Below are 11,238 nucleotides of genomic sequence, written 5' to 3' on the forward strand. Positions count from 1 at the left end.
TTAATTAGATATAATTTTTATTAGTGGACCTAAAAATTTTTTATTATTCACCTAATAAAATTATTTTTTAAATATTAATTATACACTAAAATAAGTTATTATGTATTTGTATATAAATATATATTATTATTTAATTTATTTTTAATACATGTTTTGAATTCTAATATGTATTTAATATTAATGACTAATATAATATTTTTTCTCTTTTCCAAATTTAGTAGTCTTCGACAATAAATTTTTCTTTTTTTTTTTCAGTCACCAACACTTGTCTTACAAGAAACTCTATTTTGTCCACGGGGATGTTGAATTTTCTTTCTTATTATTTTCTGTTTTCTAGCAAAATTTAATCTTTGTTCTTTATTTGAGCATTTGTATTGTACCATTTAAAATAATAGATATATAAATGACTAGTCGATCATATTTTTTAAATTGTAATGCAAGAAGTCATTGTTTGAATTCTAATGCATGAACTACGTACTTTTGCGAGAATTGACTCAATGCGGTTTACTAAATATTATTCATAAATCCTGCTGTAGATAATTAATAAATTTATCCTTGGATTGACTTATTATTTAAATTAAAAATTAAGAATTACACTTATTATTATTGTATATATTTTTTATCAATTGATTAAATGCCAACTTTTTTTAGTCGATTGGTGATTACATAAGTAAACAAAAAATAAACATTAAATTCAATAATAATTATTTAGTCAAATAATAAATTTCTTTTGAATTAATTGTGTATATAAATAATAAGTATTGATTTAAAATTTAAGCAGTTACCAAGAATATGATTACTATTAGTTTTTAACCTACAAAATAAAATAATAAATAATAAATAATAATAATATTAGTCTTTATTTGTAACACCCTACCATATAGAGTCTTATGCTTAAGTCATAATTTAGAGATGGCAAGGTATTACGACTTCTAAAATAAAAATTTAGTACATATAGTAGTATGAATAAGGTTTATAACTAGGAGCCTTTGTAGAAAAAGGGGTAAACAAAAATCGCAACTCGAAAGCGCAACACTCCGATCGATAACGTAACGAACAGGAATAACCAACGCGAGATTATATATATACAAAGGAGTATCAAAAACAGGAATATCAAGACTCAAAATCCGGCTGCAAAGATAACCGGTCCGAGCATAACAATATATACATATGATAAAATAAGGAAAACCCCAAAGGAAACCCAAAGGGACACAAATACGTAAAACCTATTCTCCAAATCTCCTATAAGAGGAGTCATCACAGTTTGTATTATTTAATGGAGATAAAAGTATCTAAGCAAACCATATAAACTAAACAGAGTCCCCAAGAACAAAGGATCTTCGCTAATCCAGAAGTCTCCAGCAGGCCTCAGCGAGAAACCTCACGTCCTGCATCTGAAAACCACAAAATCCGCATGGGTGAGAACCAGAGGTTCCCAGCATGGTAACAACTTCCACATATATAATACATAATAATAGAGGAAAGTCGAAGGCAATCCTAGAACTTCCTCCAGATAATATCAAAGCTTATAAACAAGCTAAACCATATGTGGCGACTGACTAAAGATTCTTCAGTATAACTAATACTTCCCTTTCCAATTCCTTCACACCTCCCAACCACCAACAGGAGTATAATGTAGCAAACACAGTTATATCAAACAAGAAATATACAAATAGGAACAATTAAGGAATTTAGACAATTAGCAAGTAATATACAGTCAAATAGGCAATCTCAAACAATTCATATAGTATGCATATGATGAATGTCTGTCCCTAGTGGCTGATGATATCATCTGTCGGTTATAGAGCCAACCCGACAAGTCCTGGTAGCTAACCATTGGACTGTCCCTCTGTCGCACATCCCCAACTCGAGTTATACTCATCATAAACTTGATCATAATAATGATATATATCCATCACCTTCACTGGTGAATATTTACGGGGGCGAGCTTATCCGGGGCTTTCACAGTGCCCGGCCACCCCTACGACATAGGGTCAAAAGAGCTTCGAGTCTCAACCTGGAGCACGTGGTGGCTAGTCACTGCTTCCTTCCAGGGAAACTCTCATCTCCAACAGTGGAAGTGCAACATTCACAATTCATTCAACAGCATATATGCATTTATACTTAGCCATAATCTGGCTCCGCCGTAACACGGCAATAATCTAGCCATCCGGCTCACGGTTAAATCCATAACCAGCCATTTGGCTCACAGTTAAATCCATAACCAGTCATTCGACTCACGGTTAAATCCATAACCAGCCATTTCATTAGCAATCACGACCCTTCGGCCCATGGCATAATAAGCACTTCCACCACCATCCTCCATCTCTCACATAATCATGCTTGATCCTCATTGATCATTCATTTTTCCCTTACTTCACTCGCAAGTTACCACATCCCCTAGATCCTTTTCCCATTGCTAGGCATATCATAATGATTTAAGACATAAATGGTGAGATCGGAGGCTTAGAAGTATGAGATTTGGCTTTTAAAACTCAAAAATCAACTTTGGGATGAAAACAGGGCCACGCGTACGCGCACTCCACGCGCACGCGTGGATGGCCACAAAACTCATCGACGCGTAAGCGTCATGCACGCTAACGCATGGATTAAAAAAATACCCAAGCGATGCGCACGCGTCAGCCACGCGTACGCGTGGGTGCTCTCGTGCCCCAGGCACAAAACTGGCACATTTATGGCATAACTCTCTGGAAAATGGCTGGGCATTGGGTGCAGCACATTCGGCGCGCCCGCGCACATCACGCGCACGCGTGGATGGCGTTTTCGAGAAGAACGGCGCGTACGCGCCAAGTGCGCCTACGCGCGGGGAGTCATTCTGCTAAAAATTTTCTAAGTTAAAAACTGCAGAATTCACAGATTCAACCCCCAATCTTCCGATGGACATAACTTTCTCATTTTAAATCGTTTTTCACCCGTTCTTCGAACGGCATGGACATCCCGGATCCAATTTCATTTCTAAACAGATTTGCACAAAACAGAGATCCGTAGTCCAAGTTATGTCCCGTCAAAGTATGCCCAAAAACCATATTTTTTATAAAAACCACAAAGTGCCATTTTTAAAACAAGCCATTTTCAACTCTTTTCAAAATCAATCAAAACATGCCAATTTCATCCATTTTCCTTGAAATCAATCAAAATATATCAAATTCAACATCAAGCCTCATCAACTCACACATTGACATATTACCACAATTTACAAAATTACTATCCCATCATTTTAACCCACTTCACTCAAGTGGTTCAAACCCAAACACATTGACATATCACATACTCTTCTTCATGCCAATTTTCAACAACACCAATTCCAATAAATTATCATTGTACACAATCAATGTCATACTCACCATCAACATGGTTCAATCCACAATTCAACCACAACCAATCATCAAGCATATATCACAATATGCATATTTCTCATACATCATACCATCAAGGCATCGATAATCATCATCACATATATGACCACATCATATATATCAACCATTCAACAACACCAACAATTCAATGCCTATCTTAGGGCCTCTAGCCTAAGTATTTCCTACCACATTACATATTAGATACTAGAAACCAAGACCATACCTTAGTCGATTTCTCAAGCTCAACCGGAACACTTCCAAACCACTTTTCCTCAAGCTCTCAAGGCCTCAACACCTCCAAGAACAGATTTTTCACCACCAAATCCCTTTTTAAACTTTCCAATATCACTAATCAAGCTCCAATATTCACATATACACAACCTAAGCCACAACCATCATACTCATACACAATATCTCAATACCCAAACATCATAGAATAACTAATTACACTAGGGTTGAGAATCTTACCACATCCAAGGTCCAAGGAGACAAGATTAACCTTCTCTTTCAAGAGAGTTGGGTCCTATAACATCAAAGAGCCCAAAATCTCAACATTTTTGCTCATGAAACTCGAAAATAAGGCTGGAAATTCGAAGAACAAAACGTAGTTTACCTCAAGATTGATTGTATGGGTTTTATAGAGCTCTCCGCGGTGAATGCGTGGCTGCAAACGGTGCGGCAATCGGAGCTCTAGATCAAAAGTTATGGTGGTTTGAAGATCAACCAAGGGAGAGAACTTGAGAGAGTGTTCTTCCCTCCATGGCCTCTATTTCAGCGTGTGTGTGTGTTTAATGAGGAGAGAGAGAGAGAGAGAGAGCTGAAAACTAGGGTTTTGGTTTAGTTATGTTGGGTCAAGGGCCCACTTTGGGTCCGGTTGGCCCGGTTTGGCCCGTTCGGTCCAATCTTGGTCCGAATTCTATAAAATTGGTACCGAAATTCTCGTCTCAATCTCCTCTATCACATTTGGCCATAAAAATCACATTTTGGGCTTTCTAGAATAAATTCTCATTTATGGGTTAATTAGCCGTTAATTAACCGGATTTTACACTATTTATTAAAAACGTCTACCATTATTAGTTTTTAACCTACAAAATAAAATAATAAATAATAAATTAACACCAATTTATTAATTATAGATATTATGTGTTTAAAATTATAGATGTTATACATATAAAATTCTAAATAATATTAAATTAAAAAATTTTAACAATTTTCACTATACAACTCATATTTTATATATAGATTATTAAAAAATAAAAAATAAAAAATAAAATATAAAAAAAATTTAAGAAATAAGTTTTAAAAGTAATTATTAACTCATTATATTAAAATCAAATAAATAAGTATACATATAAATATTAAATAAAAAATATTAAAATAATTAAAATTATGATTCATTAGTGTACATATGAAATAATAATTTAAAAAATACCATAAGACATATAGTTTAAAATTTGATAATATTAATTATAAAAATTTATTAATTATAGACATCATCATGTGTATGAAATTATGAATTTTGTGAGCATAAAATTATAGATATTATTAATATGAAATTATAGATGTTATGTGTATGAACTTATAAAAATTATTTGGATAATTCTTGAATGTTTGGCATTATTTCTATGTAAAGTTTGTTGATAACAGGTTGAGAAAATGCAAATATGCAGGGAAAGTCTAGGGATTAAAGGAAAGGGGGAGTTGAAAATTAAAAGAAACATTAAATAAAAGGAACTTTTTCCTAAATCTCTTTTCATTTCTTTTCAATTCATTTTATAATATTTATCATTAAGGAAAAGATTTTTGAGTTTAAAAAATTAACAACATATTAAAAATATGACTAAATATTATTAATTGGATTAAAAGCCAATTATGTGCTTGATTATTTTGTTAAGTGTGGAGAAAATTAAATTAATCAAAACAGGCCAAGAAGCATCATTTAAGTCCATCATTGGTTCAGCTTGAACAAAGCATTCATACCATCCTATAAAGCACAGACACTTTGTTTAATTGCCGTGTCGGCGTGTTGGACACATTTCGGACACGACGCATGGAGACACTTGTCAAACACGCGTGTCTACCGTATCCGAACGTATTCTATCCAAAAAAATAAAAAAATCATTCGAACACGGCCCAGACACGACCCAATAACATTTTGAAAAGTTCTCCTCATCAGTTTCACCCTTCACTTTAACAAAAGTTAATAACCTAACCTTTCACCTCCACCCCCAAACCCGTCTCTGACTCCGTGGCTCCACACCCACTCACCCTCTCCTCATCGCCAATCTACAGCCACCTCCAGCCATCGCCGCCACCTCCGGTCGTCACCGCCGTGGATGTTTGTCATCTCTCTCCACACCCACTTACTCTTAATCTCATCATCTCCTCTTCACTGCCGCCACTTCTTCTGTGGTGCTTGTCATCGCTGTTCGCTGCCGTTCACTGCTTCTCCAGCCACCACTTGTTGTCGTCATTGCTCCAGTTTTCGCCGTTGTGTTCGCCACCTTCCCGGTCGTCACTTCTACCGTGACCGTTGCCCTCCTCTCGTGCTCTTTCGCCGTGATCTTTTTCATCCTCCATTTCAAGTAAGGGAGAATATTTATTTTCCATCAATCAATTCTCTGGTTCTAATTTCTATTGTTCTCTGGCCTCTGTGCTTCTCTTTGATTCTGATTTGTTTTGTCAGTTTTGTGCTTCTATTTGATTTTAGATTTCTATTTTGTTCTTTGCATCTCCTTGGTTTGGTTTTGTTTTGTTTTGTTTTGTGCTTCTGGAATTAGGTATTGTTAGAGACTTCTTTCATAATTTTTTACTGTTGCTATGAGAAGATTAGAAATTAGAAAGTAATAAAAAGACACAGAGCCGATAGAAGAAAGACAAGAGGAAAAAAATTGGATTGATTGTTAATGTATTTTTTAGCATACATAATAAGAAAGATGGGTCTGAAACATGTTCTAGTTCTGCCATTTCTAACACAGGGGCATGTAAACCTTTTAATGCACTTATCACACAAACTAGTTCAACATGGCTGCAAAGTTACCTTTGTGAACACTGAGTTCAACCACAAGAGAGTTCTTAATGCAATAAATGGTAAGGTTACTCTTGATGGTTTAGAAGTGGAGCTAGTTTCACTTCCTGATGGGTTAGGACTTAGGACTTGAAGATGATAGAAATGTCGTGACTGGTTTAATTGCTTCAATAGTGAGAAGTGGAGTAAAAGTTGCGGTGGTGGTGGCTCTAGTTCAGAGGCTAAGGGACTAATGGGGCCAGTATTCAGCACTTATGTATATGAAGAGGAATATGGTAGTGACTTGTAAGATTCCTAGAAATCACTTTATTTTGAGTTTTAGTGTAAATGTCTAGACTTTAGATAGCAACTTGTCTATAATTTGTTCTATATGCATTTATGTATTTGCCGTTATTATATATATCATGGTTCTAATGCTAATCCTGATTTATAGCTATAAGTTTATCTTTTTCTTCTTAGTAATCATGTTCATATTGAAGGATTATTTGTTAAGGTTTTGTTGTGGTCCTTGGCAATTCACACCTCTTATAATATGTTTTTATCTGTTTCTTTTTTAGTAAACATTAAACAATAATAGCTGAGAATGAACTCAGCTTATTTACACAAATGTTTAGTATTATATAATAATTTTCTTTGGTTTTGTTTTTTTATGCTTTTTTTGGTTCTGTTTTGCTCAAGAAATTGAATTGTAAAAAAATAATTTTGGTTATTAAATTATTGTAGAATTGTCAGAGATGAGTTTAGAGAGTGTTCAAAATAATTTTGAAGAAAGTGTTGATAAGCCTTTATAAAAATTTGTAACAAAAAAAGATAAAATTGAAGGAGATGGAAATCTTGAATTTCAATGTAAATTTTGCAAGGTTTTATTCAGTGGTTCTTATACTAGAGTAAGAGCACATTTATTGAAAATTTCAGGAAAAGAAATTAGATTTTGTGCAAAAGTTACATCAACAAAGCTTGAAGAACTTAAGAAACTTGATAGTGAAAGTACATTGTTGCATGAAAGTAAAAAGGCTAAGTCAATTCCTCTTCCACTCTTATCTAATGCAAGTAAACTTGATTCAAGAAAAAGAAGAGCTACTGGACCTTTAGAGAAAGCTTTTAATTTGAATGCAAGAGAAATTTTAGATTTACATATTGCTAGAATATTTTTTTCATCTGGATTACCTTTTTATCTAGCAAAAAATCTGTATTTTGTCAAAGCTTTTTCTTATGCTGCTAATAATTATATTGATGGTTATATTCCTCCTGAATATAATAAATTGAGGACAACTTTGCTTGAGAAAGAGAAGCAACATGTGGAGAGAATGTTAGAACCTACTAAGAATTCATGGAGTGGAAAGGGAGTGAGCATTGTAAGTGATGGATGGAGTGATCCCCAAAGGAGGCCTCTTCTTAATTTTATGGCTGTAACTGAAAGTGGGCTTATGTTTTTGAAAGCTGTAGATTGTTCAGATGAGATCAAAGACAAGGATTATGTTGCAAAGCAAATAAGAGATGTGATAAGAGAAGTCGGTCTCTCAAATGTAGTGCAGACTGTGACTGATAATGTGCCGGTTTGTAAAGCGGCTGGTTTATTGATTGAAGCTAATTTTCATATGTTTATTGGACTCCTTGTGTTGTTCATACTCTCAACCTTGCTTTAAAGGACATTTGTGCAGCTAAGAATATAGAGAAGAATAATTTTGTTTATCAAGAATACTCATGAATTACTCAAATTGCTGAAGATGCTTCTTTTATAAAAAATTTCGTTGTTAATCATCATATGAGGTTTATCTATTTTCAATGAATTTAATACATTGAATTTGCTTAATGTTGCTCCTACTCGATTTGCTTCTACTATTGTGATGCTCAAAAGATTTAGGTTGTTAAAGCAATGCCTCAAAGAGATGGTTATAAATGAGAAGCGGTCTTCATACAAGGAAGATAATATTGGCAAAGCTGAGTTTGTTACAGAAAAGATTTTGAGTGAAAATTGGTGGCAAAAAATTGATTATATTCTTGCTTTCATAAATCCTATTTATGATGTATTAAGAAGTACAGACACAGATGCATCTACTCTTCATTTGGTCCATGAGATGTGGGATTCAATGATCAAGAAAGTAAAAAGTGCTATATATCTCTATGAAAGAAAAGATGAACAAAAGTCATCGTCCTACTACAATATTGTGCACTCAATATTAGTTTAAAAATGGACAAAAAGTAGCACACCTCTTCATTGTTTAGCACCTTCATTGAATCCAAGGTAACTTTTTACATTTATTATTTATAACTTTTATTTATAAGTGAAGATAATTGAATCATTATTAATTTATGCTTAAACACTAATTATATAGGTATTATAGCCACCAATGGTTGAGAGAAGATCCTACACGAGTTTCTCCTCATCAAGATATTGAGATTATTAATGAGAGAGTTAAATACTTGAAGAGGTATTTTCCTAATGAAGAAGAGAGGAGAAAGGTAAATATTGAATTTGCAAGCTTTTTTGATGGTAGAGTAGGTGTCTTTGATGATTATGATTCTTTGAATGATAGAGGCATAGTTGATGCAAAGTCTTAGTGGCTAATTCATGGTGGTAAAGCAAAATTTCTTAAACCAATTGCTCTTAGGCTACTAGGGCAACCATCTTCATCTTCTTGTTGTCAAAGGAATTGGAGCACATATTCTTTTATCCATTCCCTAAAAAGAAATAAGTTGAAGCCTAAACGTGTAGAAAATTTAGTATTTGTCCACACTAATCTTCGTCTTCTTTCAAGAAAAACTCCACAATACAATAAAGGAAAAACTATGATGTGGGATATTGTTGGAGATGCTTTTTCACCAATTGATGAAGAAAATGGTGTTCTTGAAGTTGCTCACTGATGAGCGGATAATTTATACACTTTTTGGTATTGTTTTTAGTATGTTTTAGTTAGTTTTTAGTATATTTTTATTAGTTTTTAGTTAAAATTCACTTTTTTGGACTTTACTATGAGTTTGTGTGTTTTTCTGTGATTTCAGGTATTTTCTGGCTGAAATTGAGGGACCTGAGCAAAAATCTGATTCAGAGACTGAAAAGGACTGCAGATACTGTTGGATTCTGACTTCCCTGCACTCGAAGTGAATTTTCTGGAGCTATAGAATCCCAATTGGCGCGCTCTCAACGGCGTTGGAAAGTAGACATCCTGGGCTTTCCAGAAATGTATAATAGTCCATACTTTGCCCAAGATTTGATGGCCCAAATCGGCGTTCCAAATCAGCTCAAGAATGCCCGGCGTTAAACGACGGAACTGGCACAAGAATGGGAGTTAAACGCCCAAACTGGCACAAAAGCTGGCGTTTAACTCCAAGAAGAGTCTCTACACGAAAATGCTTCAATGCTCAGCCCAAGCACACACCAAGTGGGGCCGGAAGTGGATTTTTATGTCATTTACTCATCTCTGTAAACCCTAGGCTACTAGTTCTCTATAAATAGGACCTTTTACTATTGTATTTTCATCTTTGGATCATTTTTCGATCTTAGGATCATCTTTGGACGTCTAGTTCTTAGATCATCTTGGCTCTTCTGGTTCCCTCTCTGGGGCCGAAGCCAATGATCACTCTTGTTCTTATGTATTTTCAACGGTGGAGTTTCTACACACCATAGGTTAAGGTGTGGAGCTCTGCTGTACCTCGAGTATTAATGCAATTACTATTGTTCTTCTATTCAATTCAGCTTGTTCTTATTCCAAGATATTCATTCGCACTCAAGAACTTGATGAATGTGATGATTATATGACGCTCATCATCATTCTCACTTATGAACGCGTGCCTGACAACCACTCCCGTTCTACAAGCAAACAAGGCTTGAATGTTTATCTCTTGGATTCTTTAATCGGAATCTTCGTGGTATAAGCTAGAATTGATGGCGGCATTCAAGAGAATCCGGAAGGTCTAAACCTTGTCTGTGGTATTCTGAGTAGGATTCAATGATTGAATGACTGTGACGAGCTTCAAACTCCTGAAGGCTGGGCGTTAGTGACAGACGCAAAAGAATCAATGGATTCTATTCCAACCTGATTGAGAACCGACGGATGATTAGCCGTGCCGTGACAGGGTGCGTTGAACATTTTCACTGAGAGGACGGGATTGTAGCCACTGACAACGGTGATGCCCAACATACAGCTTGCCATGGAAATGAGTAAGAAGGATTGGATGAAGACAGTAGGAAAGCAGAGAGACGGAAGGGACAAAGCATCTCTATACGCTTATCTGAAATTCTCACCAATGAATTACATAAGTATCTCTATCTTTATTTTATGCTTTATTCATATATCATCCATAACCATTTGAATCTGCCTGACTGAGATTTACAAGGTGACCATAGCTTGCTTCATACCAACAATCTCTGTGGGATCGACCCTTACTCGCGTAAGGTTTATTACTTGGACGACCCAGTGCACTTGCTGGTTAGTTGTGCGAAGTTGTGTTTATGCCATGGTATTGAGCACCAAGTTTTTGGATTCATTACCGGGGATTATTTGAGTTGTGAAAAGTAGTGATCACAATTTCGTGCACCACTCACCTTTTTCTTGATGAACCGAAGTTGGAAAGAGTGACGTTTTCTAATGATGAAGATGTCAACCATATATGATGGAGAAATAATGGCTTTAGATAACTTTTTTTTGTGTACATGTGATGTACAAAATTCTTACTATCTCTATTAAGACATAGGAGTTTATGATTTTATCTTTTGAATACCTATACACTTTCGGAAGAAATGCATATCATATGGTTGTTTTTGAGAATATCTCTATTTAAATATATTATATTATTAATATATGCATGTTCCCGTGTCCGACAACTTATTAG

Source organism: Arachis stenosperma, chromosome 8, assembly GCF_014773155.1.
Source record: "Arachis stenosperma cultivar V10309 chromosome 8, arast.V10309.gnm1.PFL2, whole genome shotgun sequence".
NCBI classification, from domain to species: Eukaryota; Viridiplantae; Streptophyta; class Magnoliopsida; order Fabales; family Fabaceae; genus Arachis; species Arachis stenosperma.